This window comes from Rutidosis leptorrhynchoides, chromosome 3 (assembly GCF_046630445.1).
Source record: "Rutidosis leptorrhynchoides isolate AG116_Rl617_1_P2 chromosome 3, CSIRO_AGI_Rlap_v1, whole genome shotgun sequence".
Lineage (NCBI taxonomy): Eukaryota > Viridiplantae > Streptophyta > Magnoliopsida > Asterales > Asteraceae > Rutidosis > Rutidosis leptorrhynchoides.
In genome coordinates this window covers 329,642,737-329,653,228 of record NC_092335.1, presented here as the reverse complement: position 1 = coordinate 329,653,228, position 10,492 = coordinate 329,642,737, and the positions used below count along the sequence as shown (strand labels likewise).

Sequence of the window (10,492 nt, the reverse complement as noted above, 5' to 3'; positions counted from 1 at the left end):
TGATAAAACAACATCGAAGTACTAAAGCATCCGGTACTTTGGATGGGGTTCGTCGGGCCCATAGATCTATCTTTAGGATTCGCGTCAATTAGCAGACCGGTTTACTAATTCTTAGGTTACCAAGTAAAAGGGGCATATTCGGCTTCGATCGTTCACACATATAATGTAGTTCCATTTACTTGTGTCTATTTTGTAAAACATTTATAAAACTGCATGTATTCTCATCCCAAAAATATTAGATTTTAAAAGTGGGACTATAACTCACTTTCACCAATTATCACTTCGTCAAGAATTAGACTTGGCCACGGATTGATTCACGAACCTATAACAATATATACATATATCAAAATATGATCGAAATATATTCACAATATTTTCTTTATTACGTGTTGATGATTTAAGTTGTCCAGTTAGCGGTCCAACGTTAGAAGTCCACAATTGATCGTACATGAATAATTTAATACATATCTTGAATCAATCCATGACCCAGTGTATACATATCTCAGTATTGATCACAACTCAAAGTATATATATATTTTGGAATCAACCTCAACCCTGTATAGCTAAATCCAACATTCACATATAGAGTGTCTATGGTTGTTCCGCAACATATATATAGATGTGTCGACATGATAGGTCGAAACATTGTATATGTGTCTATGGTATCTCAAGATTATATAATATACAATATAAGTTGATTAAGTTATGGTTGGAATAGATTTGTTACTAATTTTCACGTAGCTAAAATGAGTAGTTTTTACCAATTTTGTTTTACTCGCCATTTCTTCATTTCTAATCCGTTTTGAGTGATTTAAGCGGCCATGGTTTCGTATTGAACTTAACTTAATGAAACTAAACAGAAAAAGTATAAGTTTATAGTCAGAAATACAAGTTACAAGTCATTTTTGAAAGAGGTAGTCATTTCCGTCGAAAGAACGATATCTTGATGACTGTTTTGAAAAACATACTTTCACTTTGAGTTAAACCATGATTTTTAGATATGGTTTCATGTTCATAATAAAAATTATTTTCCCAGAAGTATAGCTTTTAAATCAAAGTTTTTCATAGTTTTTAATTATCCAAACCAAAACAGCCCCCGGTTGTACTACGACGGCGTATATCCGGTTTTACGGTGTTCTTCGTGTTTCCAGGTTTTAAATCATTAAGTTAGCATATCATATAGATATAGAACATGTGTTTAGTTGATTTTAAAAGCCTAGTTAGGAGGATTAACTTTATTTGCAAACAAGTTTAGAATTAACTAAACTATGTTCTAGTGATTACAAGTTTACAACTTTGAATATGATAGCTTTTTATGTATGAATCGAACGATGTTAAGAACATCATTACTACCTCAAGTTTTCTGGATAAACCTACTAGAAATGGGAAAAATAGATCTAGCTTCAAAGGATCCTTGGATGGCTTGAAAGTTCTTGAAGCAGAATCATGACACGAAAACAAGTTCAAGTAAGATCATCACTTGAAATAAGATTGTTATAGTTATAGAAATTGAACCAAAGTTTGAATATGATTATTTCCTTGAATTACTTGGATGATTACTTGGAATGGATTTGCAAGATTGGAAGTAAGCTAGCAAATTTGAAAGTGTTATTGGTGTGTTCTTGAGTTGTTGTTTTGTGTGATGATCTAAGTTAGGATTTATGAGCTAGATTGAGCTAGATTTTGATGAAGATGATGAAGAAAACTTAGAAAAAATGAAGCACACTTGAGAGAGAGTAATTTGATTCATAAAAATTTCAAAATGAAAGTCTTATGGAGAGTGCATGAAAACGTGATTTTGGAGTTTCCTTCAAGGCTCCATTAGTTTGTAATTTTGTGAGATATTTCAGGCTAGTTGCCAAATGATGGTTCCCACATGTTTTAGGTGACTTACAAGGGCTGCTAAGAGCTGATTATTGGAGTGTATATATTAATAGTACATACATCTAGAAGCTACGTATTCTACGAGTACGAATACGGGTGTATACTAGTAGAATTGTTGATAAAAATGAATGAGAATGTAATTGTAAGTATTTTTGTTAACTGGAAGTACTTTGATATATGTCTTGAAGTCTTTCAAAAGTGTTCAAATACATCTATATACATTACATGTATATGCATTTTAATGAATTCGTTTAGCCATCGATAGTCGTTACATGTAAGTGTTGTTTTGAAACCTTTAAGTTAACGATCTCATTTACTGTTGTTAATCCATTGTTTATTATATCAAATGAGATGTTAAATTATTATATTATCAAGTTAACATGATATATCAATATATCTTAATATGATATATATACATTAAAATGTCGTTACAACGATAATCGTTACGTATATGTCTCATTTCGAAATTCTTAAGTTAGTAGTCTTGTTTTAACTTATGTAGTTCATTGTTAACACACTTAATGATATATTTACTTATCATTTTATCGTGTTAAATATAATTTAACAATACCTTAATATGATTCATATATATTTAGTAAGGCGTTGTTATAACGATAATCGTTATATATATCATTTCGAGTTTCTTACGTAAATAGTATCATTTTTAAGTATATAACCTATTGTTACTATATTTAATGAGATACTTGATTATCATTATATCATGTTAAACATATATATTTATTCATATATGTATCATCATGTCATATACCACTTATAGTGTTCGTGAATCATAGGTCAAACTGGGTGATCAAACATTTACATAATTTCCGTTTCAATTAACCAAGTCTTAACAAGTTTGATTGATTAACATGTTGGAAACATTTAATAATGCAAATATAGTTTTCATTTAATATATAGTCATAGAAAAGTTCGGGTCACTACACGGCTGGATTCCTTGCTTCTTCATCGGCTCATTTGTCATCCTATATTCTTCTACTCTACTTTATTGCACGGGTTGCCTCCTGAGAAGCGCTTTTGTTTAAGGTCGTTGGCTCGACCGTAGTGATGCTTTAAAAAGCAAACATTCCTCGTTGATGGTTGTGATCTTGGTCTTCTCGAGGGAATGTGAGTCTTGGTGGATAAATCCTGAGAAAATGTCGGACCAACAGTGGTAACAGATCCGGTACTTCCCTTGAAGATCTTCTGAAAGATAAACAATGTGCAGTTTCGGCTCTTGATAAGTCTTGAAGTCCGATGAGAATATGATCCACGGCTCTGCTGGTTGACCCATGAATGTCAATCATGGAAGCAGTGCTGGTGTTGATGAATTCTCTGACGGGATGCTCATTTTGGAGGTCTTCAAATAATGTCAGAAACTGTATCTTTAGAATTTCGAAGTCTTCGGAACGGTGATCTCCACAGTGGGAGTCTGTAACTTTGCACAGATTAGTTAAGAGACGAAGCTGGAAAGAAGTGAACAGCAGTCCTGATCCGAGCATCAATTTCACCGTCTTTGAGTATATCTCTCGACATCCAGCTTTAAATGTGAAACTAGGATCTGTGGACTCATGAAAGATACGTGATAGCTGCTTCGTAACATAGGTGGCAATGTTGACTCGATCTGGTTCAAGATAAGAGAATGGATTGTTTCATCTTGCTTCCTCCATAACAGCGTCTTGTAACTCTTTGATAATCAGATCAACGTGGTGATCAATTGTTACGTAAATCACTAGTCTGTCTGGTATGCTGCGAAATTATCTCTATCCAAAAGAGCGAAAAAACTGTGAATATCCTCGATCATTTGCAAATCAGAATGATATGTCGGGCGTCCAGTGGAAAGATCCATATGCTTCCGGATGAGAGTCAGTAGTGCTCGTTCGTTTCGTGAGAACGGAAGTGCAGATCCGGCTAAGGTGTTATAAACCCTAGAGTAAATGATCTTCTGATCTTGACAGAATCTTGTTTTGAGAATAGTGCGAACCACTGAATTATGCACTCGTTGCCTTTCTTCGTGATAGATATGATCGTGAAGAGAATTGATAAAGTCTTGAATGCGTTCTTCTAGGATTTCAACATCATTGTCTTCTCTTCGGAGATAGAGGTGGTGCTCTTCTTTAATAGCCATGATTCGTTCTGTTAAGCGTAGCGAAAAATCAATGGTTGTCTTTCGGATGGCTTCGAGAATGTCTTCAAAATCATCGGTATCATTGATGAAGGTGATCATGTATGTGTTTGTGGATATAACCGGAATTCGATCTGAAGAAGAGTCCAGCTCCCCTTGATCTGGTTCGGTTGGAGAGTGTGAGTTAGTCAGAATGTCTTCATGATGCTCTTCCTCGTCATCATCGGTATCGTGCTCTGAGGATGCGTCTGATGAACGGGTTTCTTCAGTATTCTGATTCTCCACTTTGATACTTACAGGATCAATTTCTATATCCTTAACCTCAGCCTTGTCGGTCTTCTTCTTGAAGCGAATGATTAAACTGTGATCTGCCATCTCAAGCCTCATTATTTCTTCATGACGCTCAGTGCTTGGAACGGGTGTTGTCGCAGTTTCTTTTGCGTCTTCCATTTCCTCTTCCTCTTCAGATTCCTCCTCTTCCTCTATTTCTTCGATGGGATCCTCTTCTTCCATTTCTGGGTCATCTACAGACTGTGATTCGACACCCATCTCGATATCATCGGCTGGTGGTGAGGACTCGTCATCGGAAGTGATCCGTCTAGTGGAAATAGCAAACATCTCTGCCTGTCTAGAAAGATCGGTTGGTCGGTTAATTTTGAAGGTAACGCTCTTCCCATGTGATCGTAAGATCATGCTTTGATTGTACACATCAATGACAGTCCTAGTCGTATTCATGAAAGTTCTTCCTAACACTACTGGGGTGTGTAGGTCTTCCTTAATATCCATTACTACGAAATCCGTAGGATACAAGAATTTGTCGACTTTCACCAAGACTTTCTCAACTATGCCCTTAGGATATCGAATTGTATGATTGGCAAGTTGGATAGTCATTTTGGTTGGTGACAAGTCTCCTAACTCTAATCTCTTGTAGAGAGAGTAGGGGATTAGGTTGATACTTGCTCCTAAATCAAGTAGCGCATGAATGGTTCCAGATTGGTAGATTGAACACGGGAAAACGAATCAGCCCGTATCTCCTAGCTTAGGTGGTAGAGAGTTTCTGAGTAATGCAGAGCATTCTTCACTCAGTGGAATTTTATTATAGTCTGGTATCCTCTCCTTTGTAGAGAGAAGCCTTCGGATGTATCTCTTCTGGTTGGGAACTTTGGACATGGTGTCCAGGAATCTTCCATTAAGTTTGAAAGAATCAAGCTTGGATGGTTCTCCTTGTAGCCTTCCTGGATAAGGTACGCGAACTGGAGTTTCAGGGGTCAGCTTCTGAGTATATGTTGATTTGTTCTTGAGCCTAGCTGATCTTCTCCTTGGTTCTTCCTCTGGGATTACATAATCCATTTGCTTTGCTTCTTCTATGTGGGGATTTTGGATAGTATTACTTGGCAATCTTCCTACGGTCGGGTTTCAAGGCGTTGTGATAACTGTCCAAGCTGCGTTTCCAAACTTTTAAGCAGAGCTGATTGATTTCTCATTAGTATCTCTGTCTGATCTTGTCTGGCTGCAGTTCTCTAATTTAGCTGTTGTTGTCCTTGAATGAACTGAGTTAACAGATCATCAGCTCCGAGAGTGGGGTTAGTTGGTTTTGTAATCTGGGTGGTAGGGGAATTTTCCTCAACTGGGGGACCAGTGAATGGAAGCGGTTGATCGTAGGTCAATTGAGATTGTTGGGCTGGATAAGGTGGATAGCGATAGCGAAAAGGTTGATTGCTTCACTGAAATTGATTAACCCTAGGTGGTTAATTGAATCCGGGATTTATTGGACGAGCTGGGTATTGAACGTAACAGACTGAACCGTCAGGATTTTTGTACTCAACTTGATATTCTTCAGTAGGCTGCGGGTTGGTACAATTAACACAAGCCTGGGCTTGGTTAACCTGCTGCGGCTGCGTCTTCAATTCTCCGAGTTGTTTAGCAAGAGATTCCATCTTATCTGTCAGGGATTTGATGGCTTCCTTTTGATTATTAAGTGCAGAGAGTGGGGCAGATGATGAAGTTGTTTCACCACTGTTCCAGTCATGATGATGCATCGTCATGTTTTTGAGCAATTCCCATGCTTCGTCTGCGGTTTGGTTCATCAGATTCCATTGAGCTGCTGCATCGATCGTCGTCCTATGATTTACCGTAAGACCATTGTAGAAGGTACAGATTTGGGCTGACTGTTCTAATTGGTGATTAGGGCATTTCTTCAGCAGGTTTTTGAAATGCTCCCATGCGGTGTAAAGAGATTCATCATAGCTTTGTTTGAAGTTAATGATGTCATTCTTTAGTTTGGTTTATTTAGAAGGGGGGAAATATTTGGTTAGGAATTTAGTAGCCATCTCCGTCCATGACGTGATGGAATCTTTTTACAGTCCTTCAAACCAAGTTTGAGCATGATGAGTGAGAGAATAGGGGAACAAGTATAGCTGGACTATATCTTGTCCTATCCCTGGCTGTTTATAGGAGTTCGAAAGTTATATGAATTTATCTAGGTGAGAATTAGGATCGTCATTCGGTAATCTATGAAACTGACAGCTATTCTGAATGAGCTGGATGATGTGATGTTTTAACTAGAAAGAGTGTCCTTGAATCTCTGGAAATCTGATTGGTCCTCCTCGACCTTCAATCGAGGGTTTGGTGTTTTCTGCTAAAGTAACGCGTAACGCCATTTGGTTTCTGATTCGTGCTTCCTTGCATGCTTTAGAGATTATTGCGTCTGGATCAGGTACGAATAACAACGGCCCTGGTCTAGATTGGGTTTGGGTCATACACTGGGTATGCCTTTTTGTTTTTAATTTTTCGTAAATAAACTAAATTATAATAAGCTAAACTAAACTAATTTAATTCTAAGGTAATCTAATTTTAACTTAAGTTAATCTAAGGTAATCTAATCTAAGGTAGTCTAAGGTAATCTAAAGTAATCTAGTCTAATTAACTAACTATCCTATGGTGGAATATGTTTTTGGTTCTGGCTACTGATTCCCTGGTATTTCGGTAACAGAGCTCCGTACGAACTATTCAACAAACCAAGTGGCCAGGCCGACTACAGAGAGGCAGGATCCTTTTGGTCCCAATATAATTGGTGACTGTTCGGAAAATCCAATAACCAAGTCCGTGTACAATTGTCTTTCTTAGACACCACTAAATACTTGCGAATAAGTTTGATAGAGAGCAGTATTGCCTGATACCAGTTCCCTGGCAGTGGCGCCAAAAACTAGTATCCTCCCGTGATATGGCCGAAATGGACGGTTTTTATTTGCGCGGTGTCGTCGAGCCGCGGCTCGCCAGGATCAGCCACTCGTGGGAGGAAGGTACTGTTTTAAATTTATATTTAGCAGGGCCTAAATCCTACTACTCCTCATGAGTAAGGGAAGTATGACCTAGGGTCTTATTTTTGAGATATCAGTAACACCGAACCTATATTTTAGCCTAAGATAGTTATGGAGTAGTGAATGCTTATTTTGGGATTTTCTAATTTATAAGACAGGTAAAGTAAATGCAAAAAAATTTGTAATTCAGATAAGGTTAAAGTAAGTGCATACTATGACTTCATCAGTTATTCTACCGAGATTATGGTATGCTGGCTCATGAGTAGGCAGAGGCCTTGTATTAATTACACTGGTCCTAAATGCCCCTGTCATAAGACATGTCACTGGGTACTGCGTTAGTCTTGAAGATTCTGAATAGACAGCAACGTCCCTTACCCCCGACGCCCGTGCAGTCTGACTACAGGCATACACGTTCAGACGGCTCATCCAATTGAGTGACTAGATTGGGTGACGTATTAACATTCCAAAATGGTCTAAACTTTCTTAAGCGTAATAGAATACTTGGTTTACCATATTCGAGAGATGTGATGTGTTTCAATGCTTTTGTTAATGATTGGTAAAAGATAGTTTGGCCCTTAAAAAGAGTTCAACCATGAAGAACACCATGGCCAAGTCAAGATGACTTCCATGAACACGTTCGATTATCCTAACGGTCCAATCCTTTATGTGTCTAAACAAATAGTTCCTTAATTAACTAAGAATCCCTCAAGCGGGGTGCAATGCTTGAGACTGCGTTATGGTGAAGTGTACTGGTCAACACTAACTGTGTTCCATGGCCTTACTTAGCAGAGTTACAGCTTACAACAACCGCTGTGCTTCAGCGTGCACGTACGAAGTTTATATGCTTGGTGACTACACTAGCATGGTCTGGGACCGACAATCTACTAGGGGTCTAGTCAGATGTTTCACTACGAAAGAGTCCTCAGTCGAAATCCAAAGCATGATAGACTTACTACAACCGGTGTGCCTCAGTCGATCTTACGTTGTATCCGATAGACTTCTCTTACCAAGGGATGACACAGATAGTATACTCTGAATCGGGGTTCGCGACATCCTAATAACAGAGCCTATAACTACGTTCTATTAGTTGGAAAAGCGATTGAGTTTAAAGCATAATCGGAAAGCATTTCGACAACATACACAAACCATAATATTATTTCGGCATTATAACTGCTTACATCATAGCATACACTAAAGATAACTACTCGCTAATCATGGTAACAATATCATAAAACATTATATAAGATAAAGGATAGAAGTACCAGTAGATTAAACGAGTTCTGAATACAAAAGTGACAACTTCAAGACTCCAGACCGCTCCTAATACAATCTTCAGCGTTCTTCTCCGGGTACTAGGTTTCCCGCACGGAGTCGAAGGCCTTAAGAGTATGACTAATATTGTATAAGAGAGAGAAAGAAGTAAATTGAAGTGTGTGTTGGAATAAATGACAAAGACCCATTAAATAGACTAGGAAAATGCCAAAATACGCCTGGCAGGCCACATGGCAGGCCGTATGGTGGGGCGTATTTGGCAGGCCGTATTGCTGGTAGACCGCATGGTGGGCCGTGTGTTGGCACCTATCTGGAAGGCCGTTTCCATACGAGCAGGCCGTATGGCAGGCCGTATGGCAAGCCGTATGGTGTGCTGGTCAGCCTTGATTCCCTGGATCGTAACTTGATTTCTTGTCTTTCACCGTTTTCGCTCTAGAATCTTCGTTTTAGCTTCAATTCTCTTGATTCTTTTTGCACAACCTTCGTAATTACTTGTTCTTCAATTCTAACCGACGAAGTGGGTATTTTGCTGACAAAGTTCGAATCTTTCTTGTTTTTGGGCCTTAATACCGGGGTGAAAACGTGACTTTTTAGCCGATATCAACGAGAGTCACTATCCCAAAAGAATGACCGCAACCACATGTGTCATTTGTGAATCCGAACTACACGAGACTCACTTCCACAATATAATGACCGCAACCACATGAGTCATTTGTGAATCCGAACTACACGAGACTCACCTCCACAATAAGATGACCGAACTACACGTGTCATCGTGAATCCGCATCTACACATGATCCACCTCCCAAATCTCAACACAGGAATGGTACTCGAATTTCCCATCGGTGTTCATAACAACCGTTAGTGTACAACAACATATACCACTAACCCTTGGATAACACATATCCGTTCACAATTCGTTAGAGTACAACGCATATACCACTAACTTAGACAACGCATATCCATTCATAATTCGTTAGAGTACAACGCATATACCACTAACTTGGACAACGCATATCCATTCATAATCCGTTAGAGTACAACGCATATACCACTAACTTGGACAACGCATATCCATTCATAATTCGTTAGAGTACAACGCATATACCATTAACTTGGACAACGCATATCCATTCATAATTCATTAGAGTACAACGCATATACCACTAACTTGGACACCGCATATCCATTCATAATTCGTTAGAGTACAACGCATATACCACTAACTTGGACAACGCATATCCATTCATAATTCGTTAGAGTACAACGCATATACCACTAACTTGGACAACGCATATCCATTCATAATTCGTTAGAGTACAACGCATATACCACTAACTTGGACAACGCATATCCATTCATACAAATAAACACATCATATAAGTACATGTATACTTATCCCACTCACTTGGAACTCCTTGCACATGCATCACACGTACGTGCACACATCGCCACCACAGTCGAGGAAGAACCAACTATATCACACATAGGCACAAAAAAATAATTCTATAGAAGAGAATCCGACACGCACATCCCTTAACCGAGGGATCTCACCTTGCTCGTCAAACACGTCCATTATCTCTCAACGAGATTTACCACATTACTACCTCGGTGATAATTTAAATCCAAAATCATAAGTACAATTTAACCGAAATTGTACTCTACCACAAATCGACCAAAACTAGGTCCCAACACAAATTTTGGATCTACCATAAGCATTATCCGAAATCTCACACTAAGACCTCCTCGTGCGGGAGTGTAACTCCCCCACTTGGAACTACGTTCCATAACCACATCTCGTACAACCGTACAATGCTACCAAAGGTAGACTTTACCAACAATTGGGTTCACACGACCCATCACCACATCTTGCTCCAACCTTGAGCACACGAAG

General features: G+C 38.6%; 1 non-coding gene across 1 annotated transcript; it reads left to right on the top strand.

Moving 5' to 3' along the window:
* Positions 1-6,181: 6,181 nt before the first annotated feature.
* LOC139903385 (small nucleolar RNA R71) lies at positions 6,182-6,288 on the top strand. Its single transcript, XR_011778208.1, has one exon. It is a non-coding gene; the product is annotated as a small nucleolar RNA R71 (small nucleolar RNA).
* Positions 6,289-10,492: the final 4,204 nt, after the last annotated feature.